Raw genomic sequence first — 10,592 nt, forward strand, 5'->3', positions numbered from 1 at the left:
ATAACTCTAAACAAATAATTTTAATATGACTGTTTTGGATGGTCACTAATTGCATATTTCCAGAGAGCCACCCAGAGATCTGAGATCTATTTTTAATTAGTGTTAGCTGCATATGAATTCCTCTGGAACTGTTTCAGACACAATGACTTCAAAAGTCAGGTCCTTGGTGCCTTTTCTTGGACACTGAGTATTACAAACTAGTTTTGACTTTAAGCTCTCACTTTCCCAACAGACAGAGCTTTTCACCTCCAAAGATTCCCTGAGTCCAGATGTGCCTCTAAGTGAAGAAACATAATTTAATTTGGTTATTCCACAATTCATTTCAGGCTGAATACCTCAATAAACAACTCTCTTGGTTATGCAAACGACACTGATTTGTTTGTTTCAACTTGAACATTTAGTTCAGTCCTACAGGGCTTTTGGCACTTTTTTTGGTGAGCCTGTGATTCATCCCACACAAAGGGTCAACTAGGTTCTTGAATTAAATACATAAAGAGAAAAAAAAACAAAAGTTCTGGAATGAGAAAACCATTGTAGCTTGCATTTACTGAAGAAAAACCTACATAGTTAAGCTTTGTAACTAAAATAGAACCTCCACTTTTGGATGGAAACCAGAGAACAGTTTGGAGTTTCAGTAAAATATCATCTAGACAAATTAATTTCTGTGGAACAATAGCTTGAAGTGTTGCATTCATTTCATCTTCGAACTCAGGAAATCCAGACTGTGATTCTTTCATACCCAAGCAGAATTTATTAAATGACAGCTAATGTAGGAAGATTCAGAGCCAGAAACCTGGGGTAGAAAAGGAAGATTTTATGTAGTAGTGTGGGAGGATGAAGCTCAGAAGAGTGCTTTATATCTTTTAGTAAGTTGGGTATTTACCCATCTGAGTGCCTAACAGCCGAACACCTTCATATGCTACTTCACAGACCACAAGACTGAAAGCAAAGGATTACAGAAGGAAAAATGCAACCATAATTGTTCAGCTGAAATGAAATTTGGTGAACACTCCTCATCCTGGAGTGATGTCTGCAGCTCATGATGTAGTTAAAATTAAATTGGAGACAGCAGAGCAAAGTCTAAATGTAGTATTTCTCTCAGTATTTAATGCTGAACACTTAAACTGTGTATGTGCTAACATTTTTCATTTGACTATTAATTTTGACATATAGTTTGACATCTTGTATTTGCAGGTCTAATACTACCTCTCCACAAACCAAACATCCAAATTAATGTATGGTAGAGGAAATATTATTCTCCTGTTTAACTGAAGACCATTGATGTGCACAGGAATGTCGAGGCCTTCCAGATTTCAGAAATACAGCCTGTGGGAGGAACAAGCAAACTCCTGATGCTCTTGTTGGTTTTTCTTAACACAACTTATAATACAGCAAGGACAAGACTTTCCCTTATTAAACAATCACTTAAAAATAAGGAGTGCTTTTGCTATTTTAAATGGAAATGAGGAAGTATGCACACTTTCTCAAACAAAGCAAAGCAAAACACAAGAAAAAACAACTGCTTACTCATAGGAAAAATAAACAATCCATTACAAAAAAATGACATCAGCCTTCTAGGCTGTGAGAGTGTGATGCCATTCGAATTACCTGTCTAAAATATTGCAGGTGCTTTCTCTCTGCAGTTTTCCTTCGAGCAAGACAACATCTTGCACTGCAAAGAGGTTCATGAATACTATACTCTGAAATGCTAAATACTTTTAAAGCATTCACATAATTTGATGTGAAAGAGCCCCTTGAAACAATAAGAGCGAATGTTGTGTACCTGAATTCCCTTACCTTCTACAAGTGAGAAATGTCTACAGAAAGGCTAAAGTTTCAAAGGAAAAGTCGTAGCGCATTCAGATCAGTGGTCCAGCATTTTGGCCAAAATATACGAGAACATTGTATTTGACATTCTAATAAGGTCAACTGGCAAGTGTTAATAGGTACAATCTTCATTTTCACAGTGTATAGTCAGAAGGAGATGTTAGATGCTGTAATCTTACCAACTAAGTAATACAAACTATTAGATTTCAGTCAAATCTACTACTGTGTTACATTCAGAATTAAGCTACTAAGTTAAATGAATGAGGCTAAATGCCCAAAATAGAAAGAGAGTCTTTAGCTGCAGCCAGAAAAGAGGACACATATGATGACACCTGTTCCCCAGGTCACAGCAAGAGCAGGAGGCTCCATGGGTGTTGTGGTCTCAGAAGACAAACCACACTTCACACTATAGAGGAAGGAGTTGTCCTCCCAAGTACTCTGTGAATGTAATGTGAAGAAAATTCCTTTCCACTTCCAAATGCAGTAATGACTGAAGATCTGAATACATGAGGAGGACACAGTAAGGATCTAAAACCAAAGATCTTCTGCACATCCATTAAGCACAAATTCATCTCGCGTGAGGTCCCATATCCAGATGTGGTTGAACTCCAGTACTTCTAGAATATTACATGTTGCTATTTGCTCATGAGGCAAAAAAAAAAACCACTCTGCTGACCTTTGATGTTGAATAACAAAAGGTCCCACGTATCGGATCCAGTTGCAATGATTTTTTTCCTACACAGATGTACTTTAACAAATATATTGAGGACATCGTCTACAATATTTCTGAGGCCCATGACGAATGGAGATAAACATCACAGTTAAGCAGATGCAGATTTAGAAAAACCAAAGGGAGCTGCACACCTATTCATTCTACATGTTTTTTTCTCAGGAAGTGTATTAAATCAAATCTTTTTAGAATTAATCTTGCTTAACATTCTGGCATGTGTCCTCAGTCCTCTGCAGATTATTAAATACCATCAATTTGCAACATCAATATGAATGAAATCAGCATCTGAACCCCAATTTTGTTTTTAATAGCGTCGCACCAGTATGTTAAACTAGCGTTAAAAATAAATCTCAAGTCAGAATCACCAGCCTATTTCCATAAGTAAATGACAGTACAACCGCAGATTCTTTGCCTTCAAGAATGGTTTAATCTCAAACACACCAATTCAGGGAAAAATGTGGGCTATAACTCACGGGAAAACTCAAATTCTTGATAGAAACTAATCAAAGATGGATACCAACATCAGTTAAAGGCAAAGTGGAGATGTAATATTTATGTACCTCTCCTAATGCAAGGAAGTAAAATATGGCAAGCAAGATTGTTTTTGTCTAACTCCTGCTTTTGAAAGGGATCTCTGTTTCTGGCTGGTGCTGTGAGTCTAATGCACAGTAGAGAAGTATACCAGACATAAGGCCTCTGCCAATTTTTTCTAGTATAATAAAATACTTTATTGTACATTGATAGCAAGAGCAAAGTGGTGTGAAACTGATAAAAACAAGGTTTTGAGTAGGCTATTGCGGTTTCATAAGTGACTGCAAATAGCACTTATGAATGGAAATATGCAGCTGCTGCGCAGGAAAGCCATTAATTATTGCAATATTTTGAGGAAAAAGGAAAGGATAACATACTAAGAGGCCTGACTCTAGCTGAGGCTCTGTGTGAACTGATGGATGTAAAAGTCTGTATCAGAGATTTGTGGCACCTGAAGGACTGGGCCTTGTCAAATGTGAGCTTTAACATGTGTCCTGTACAGCTGGACACACATAAAAGGGGATTTTGATTGACAGGTCTCCTTTGTCCCTGTCAGGGTATGCCACCCATTACTTCTTAAGTACCATAGAACATATCTGGTACCTCAGAATTGAATGGTGGGCCTGAACTTTTGCATTTTGGCTATGTGATGGGAAGTTAAAAGATGCGGTGTAACAGACTTGATTTCGACAAGCAAACAGAAGCAAATGTGATCTTTACTTACTGTCGGCGCTTTCGGTACCTGAGGTTAAAGAGCCATCTCTTTCTCTGGTATAATTCTGCTGGTTCAAGGGAATTGTGGAAGGATAAATTCGATGCAATACGATCACCTGGTCACCCAGCAAACAGCAGATATGTTCCCTTTGTGTGGAAGCCTGCATACAATCAGTTTGCCATCTAGTGGCAAATATTTTGAACACAGAAATTTAAAACAGTGCACGTTATTTTAAATGCCCAGGTGTGTCAAATCAGCTGAGGTGTATGAAAACATATATTATCGCATGGAAATTATTTTAAGGCTTAAAAGAGTAACTGTATATGTTTACCCTGCACTGTACACTCAGACAGGAAAAAATGCCCTACTCAAGCTGACTATCTAATGCAAGAACTTTTAAAATTGCAGTGATACTTCCTGCACAGTGTGGTTGGATGTGTGTTACCTGTGAGATTTTGCATGAAAGATGATGAAAAAAAACAGCAAGGCGCCTTTTGATTCACACAGCTCCCCTTCCTGTCCATCTTTCTGGGAGTAAAAGAAATGTAGTACCATTATTGAAAATTTTTATGTAGCCAGACTCAGGCCTGAGTAGTCTCAGTGGCTGGAACAGCAGCTGTTCATGTGGGAAAAGCAAAGACACGGCCAAGTCAGACTGTTTGTATTAAGGTTATGAGTTATTAATAGAAAGAATAACCGCCACTAGCAGCCACATTCCACACATCCTAACCTGAAGCAGCTACTAGAATCTGCTCAGGAAATGCAAAAAAGGTGCATTTTTGGTAATGGTCGGCCTGGTAGCACTTATGCACTTGGGCAAGTGAGTTTGTTTTCCCTACTATTAGTGCTAATTTGGCTATTCACGAGAATAACTGGACATTCATCTGCTTGAAGCATTTGAATGGTATTTTTTACTATACTAGTCATTGCTTCACCATCATTACCATATGTATCACGTCAGGAAATGAACCTGACGTGGAAGAATGGTGTTATCTTATTCTATAGACGAATGTCTCATTTCTTCAAATTCCAAGTGGAAAGGCTTCTGCCTTTCCTTCTGCTCAAGTGATTCCATAAGTCTCATAAGTTTAAAAACTATTAAAACCATTGTCAGAATATGGTTTTCCTAAGTAATACAGTTATATGAGTTGTCCCACATATCTAAATTCTACCGGAAATCAATTACATGGCTATGGATATGAAATACCTGAGATCCAGCTGACATCAGCAGTTTGGAAGCCACGCCAAAGAGCAGCTAACAGTAGTGAGCAATGGGAAACAAAGGGTGACAAAAGGTCAGAGAGGAGCACAGGTCCTCCAGTTTTACTGTATTCTGAGTGAGTGGGCGGTCCCCAAAGCACTGAAAACTTGAGCAATGGGACATGAAAAATTGGATTTAAAGAACATTCAGTCTGCTGAAATTCTTATTAGGATGTCATTATCTATTATCTGGCAGAAAACCATTTAATAATGAATTCTATTAAACTGGAGCTGTTCTGAAGAGCTGTTGAAATGTATTTTAGAGATGTTGTAAATATGTTTCCTTGTTGTTGTTTTCTGACAAATATCAGCTGGATCTAAAGTCAAACGAGCAGTAAAATTGAGTAAAAATTGTTTAGATGAGAGAATTTATCAGGTTTTTGAGCTGAACGATATGTCTGCTTACACTGCAGTAGTCAAAAATATAAATATAGATAGATGTTTCACTGAGTAACTGAAGGCATCTGAATTCAACCTCCTATTCAGCGATCACAGACAAATGCTTGATTCATTAAAAATACACATTTAGCCCCGGTTGCCAACCTAGCCAGGATAAAATGACTTGCATTTTGTTATGGGCCATGAATCATGGTCACAGGAGTTAATTAAAGTTCTAATGGCAGGGTCAGCAAGGTCAAGTGAATGAGTTTGTATATATGTAATTAGGGCAGAACAGAAGATAATGGAGTTCAACAGGTGTAACTGAGAGCAGAACCGTCTGTTGTGTTAGGGTGCTTGACTTTCAGATTGTGAATTGCTGTTAGAGTGAGAAGCTGGAGAAATATCTTTTTACTCATTGATATAGGAACCTTTATTTTCTAGAAATGACAGATCTGAAAATCAACAATGCCTCAGCACCATCTTCACAATAATTTCAAAGCCTGCTGAGAGCAAGAATGTGAGTAACAAGGTTGTTTCAACACTATGCATTTTTATTTTCTAAGTAAAAGCAGTGTATATTGAATGTAAATAAATTTTCTACATCACGAATGTAGAAAAATAAATACAAATGAGAAAGTGTTGTAGGTGGAAATCCATCCTGGACATGGTTTATTCTACATCAATTCACTTTTAGAATTTCTGTATTTTCTCACACTGAATGAGTTCAAACTAAAGCTTGTAAATAACATCATTAATTTGTGTCACTTTTCAATTTAATAAGAAAAGACACACTGTATCTCGACTCCTTTATAGAGACATCTCTAGCTTAGAGGCTTGCTGTTTTTAAAACTATCACTTTCCTCGTATACCAATAAACAGCAAAATCATACTGCATGAACAGGACAAAATACATGCAGAATGATCTATATAATCTTAAAAAGCACAGTGTGAAAGAACAGAGGTGAGTTTATTTAAATTACCTCTTAAGAGGGCAAAGGGAAACCTGTGAGTATAGAACCGTGCCCAGTAGATCTTCCCCAGCTATCCCTCAGATGTGTTTCAGCACATTTACAGTAGCTACTGGCAGTGCAAATTTCTATCTACTACCTTGCCGGTGCATAAATCAGTACTTCAGCCAGAAAATATACTTCTGCAAATGAAGGAAGTGTCTGGTTTGCACACCCAGTCAAGTCGGCTTTGGTATCTCTCCTCAGAGTGCCAGAAGAAGATGGTTAATTAGTGCAATGCATTGCTGTGCCGGGTAAACAACCACCTGCCGTGAACAAAAATGAGTCTGTTAGGTCCTTTCTTATAGACCTCACAGTTACATCTACTCCTGTGAATTAGAGCGTGGCTAGGAACGTTCTTGGGCACAGAAATGAGATTGCATGTAAAATCAAATGGTGGCTGGAGAGGTTCCTGTCCATGCCAGCTAGCACACTCAGTCACAAAATAGAGAGCCATAAAATCTTCAACCATTCAAAAATCACCTATTGAGTCCTCAGCTAGATTTTGGCTTTTCCAAATGCTGGTAAAACGGGTTTGTTAACTGTTAGATTACGTGCCAATGGCCCATCTGCATATCCATGAAGAAGCACAGAGAGACAATATGGGAGGGGGAGCGCAAAGAATACCACTGTGGGCTCCTCCCAGGCCCATCTAATCCCTTGATACTCCCACTTGCCTCCAGGCCCATCGCGGGAAAGACACGGCTCATTTCCACGAGCCCAGAGAAGATGGAGACACAATGGCAGCCGTAAACCATTCGCCCTTAGGAGCAAACACATCACCCGGGCACTTCACAGAGCTGTCCCAGGAGAGCCCCAGCCCCACTGTTTAGATGTGAAGCCCACCACTGTCCAGCTTGAGCAGCCCCCGGATCAACCTTTTAGAAGAAAAATGTTGCTACTCAGGGTGTGGGACACACTATGGGATGTAATCATTTCAGCATGGTACAGGATTTATTGCAGGATGTTTAGGGGAGGTACCAAGGTTGGAAAAAGAGGGGTTTAGGTGATTCGAGTAGGAACAAATGGGAGAAGGTAGAGGGATAAGGGGGTAAAAAGAGGCAGTCTCATACGGATATTTTGCCAGTCAGCATGATTGTCTGGTCACAGTCTGCTCCAAATCAGCATGGTCCAACCCATCTCTTTTTTAAACTCCTTTCTTATTCTCTCCTGGATAAGGAACTGTGCTGCATGTGCACATGTCTGCACAGGGTCTGTTGTGCCAGCAGCTGGAGTCAGGCTGAGGCTCAGTGTCCCAGTGGCCATGGTGCCACTGAATGTGTCGACCAGAATGAGCACAGGTGTGCAAGTGAGCCTCACCTGGGACTGCCTGATCCAGCATGACAAACATTCCTCTACCAGCAGCAGCAGCAATTTCACAGCCCTCTCCTCCTTTTTCCATGGTCTTAAGTCCTGAAGAGATTTTTCAGAGCTTCACTGTACTCATGAAATTTTCCCACTAAACTAAAGATGCAAGAACATCTCCAAAATTTGGGACTGTGGTAATAAGCACATTAAGCTGCTAGGCAGAAAGGGCAAATATTGATTTTTAAAATACAGCCAATTAAACTTGTTTCTTAGACATATAGTAGGGCCAGAGTGGAAAGTTTACTTTGCTACAATTGTGTGAGAGCCCTATATAAACAGAAGATTTCATTTCCAGTTCTGTCAATCCCACACTGTTCACAAACAATAAAAACAATGTATAGCTTGAATAAATAAAGCCTATCAAATTGGTTCTTTTGCCAGCACTTTCAAGCTCTGTGTTGAACTTGTTCACAAGACCATCAGTGTCAGTTAATGAAACAGAAAAAATGTTATTGGCTGCTTTTATTATTAATTAAGCCGTCTCTGTAGACACAAGTAGCTCATTGGGGTTAATTATCTCTTAGAGAATCCAATTCATTTGCAGTTTGTACACCAAAAAAGTGATATCAATTTTTTAGTTTGATAAGATGAGCATTTTAGAGTTCATGAGCTTTTACATGAAGTTCAAGGGGACAACTTTTCAGGAGCTGAAAGCTCATTTACATGATGTTTTCAGGAGCTGGGACATCGTTAAAAGCAATCTGACAAAATTTGGAACTAATAACAGGCTGCATCATCCAAAGTGCATTCCTGCTTCCGCTGAATTCTTAAACTTCCAGTCTCTCAAAATTTATCCATTCTGCAGGACAGTTAAACAAGGAGAGGAGAGCGATAGACCCCAGGCCTCACAGCATTCTCTCTCCTCCCATATAGGAGCCAAACTGTCATAGTAAGGCCATATAATGCACATCTGATCAACATCAACCTATGCATGGTCTTCGTCTTTCATAGGTTACAACAAGCTTATATTTGCTAAAGTTGTCACACGCTGTAAGTTGACAAATTGTAGCACTTATTTTTGTTTGCTTGTTTTAAAATGGGCATTTCAATCAAATTTTCTTTACATTCTTAGTGTAATTTTTTAAAAAATAGCGGCCACTGTATTTTTTTTTTCTCTAAGCTCTTCTTTATTGCACACAATTTAAGTATTGCTCCTCCCATCAGCAGATGGAGACAGAGTACACATGTTTTGGTGTCATCACCCTTCAGAGAGTTAAGACTTTCTTTACACATAGTGTAGATATCATCCATTTGGTTGATATTTGTATTTTCCTTAAGTATTCCAGGATAATGAATCAACGTGCTTCAGATTTCAGTCATTTTCCTGATTCTAAGACCCTGTATTCTTTGGAGTTAGCTAAAAAATATGATCCTGGGTCTGACTTTGTGTCAGAAGGCATAGTGTGCTGTAGGGCCCATAGTCAGCATATCAGCAACACAAATCACCTGTTAATTTCCATGATAGATATTGTTGATATATTCCCATATGATACACCTCCTCAAACGTTGTTTGTTATTTTTGCAGTGCCGTTAGAGAGCATTATAAATTGTGGGCTTAAATGAGAGCATTTTATTTAAAATGTAAATAATAAGCTTAAAAGCAGACTAAGCACTAAGATTTTATAATTTTTCTCTTTGTTATTACAAAACGGCTTTTTGTTTTGCCCCGGGTAACGGATAGGAAGTAGGTGTCATGTCATAATACGTCACTTTAAAGAGATAATGACCTACAGATGTATCTTTAATTTCACTTTCAGAAGCTGTCTGTACGGATTCTCTGTTCTGTAACCGTACTTATGCTTTCATGACTATTTGTTAAGTCTTCCTGAACAGGAAGGAATAAAGCACATGGGTATAGCTGCATCCCAAATAACACTGCTTATTAACTGTTCCCAAACACGTGAGGTAAGGCATAGATATGCTATTGAAGCAACTATTTCCTGCATGTTTCTGTAAATCAAAACAGCACAAAAACTAGGGGATAAAAGGTAATGTAGCACTGTTCTTCCTCATCTTATTACTAACAATCTGCAGTTCATTGCTTCGGAAAATAGTATTTAAAAAACATGGCTAGTTGAAACCAAAATAGATAATTTAGTTTAACCTGTATTAAAACTTGTCTTCTGTCTCCCTGTGCTGAATAGAAAATGTTGAATTTCCTGTAGCTGACCTAGTGAAAAAAAGAAGAAAATAAGAAGCAGCTATTCCCCTATCTGGACATTTTGCTAGCAGCAACACAATATCTTTCCAATTCTCTACTAAGTCTTATAGTCAGTGTTTTGGATCACACACAGTTCTGCCACTCCCAGTTTTGATTTGCTGCTGTTTGTTACTGTTACAACAGCCCAGCTGTTTCCAGGCTGGAAGCAAGGCTGCAACTGAAATACTGTCCCCTCTTAAAGTGCTCAGCTTCACAATAGGAATGAGAGGAACTTCTCAGTCAGCAAACCCATGCATATAGCTTCCATTACCTACACATGGAACTCAGTGGCTTTGGTTCTATCCTCAGAGTTTGGTTAGACTGACTGAGCAAGTAAATCATGAATGATTATGTTTAATAATGATCTTAGACCAATGGAATCCATTACTTTTTTCAGTTATCTTGCTACTTTGAGTTGCTGCAAAGACTTATGCAAATTTTAGGCCCTGTTTCCTTGGGATAGATGTGATGCTGTCTGGATGAAACCTTTTGTTTATTTTCAATCATTTCTTAATTACTAAAACCAATACTTCTTCGTTAATCTGCCATTTGTGTGGTCACCATTGCAACCAT

The sequence above is a fragment of the Gallus gallus genome, chromosome 3 (assembly GCF_016699485.2).
Source record: "Gallus gallus isolate bGalGal1 chromosome 3, bGalGal1.mat.broiler.GRCg7b, whole genome shotgun sequence".
Lineage (NCBI taxonomy): Eukaryota > Metazoa > Chordata > Aves > Galliformes > Phasianidae > Gallus > Gallus gallus.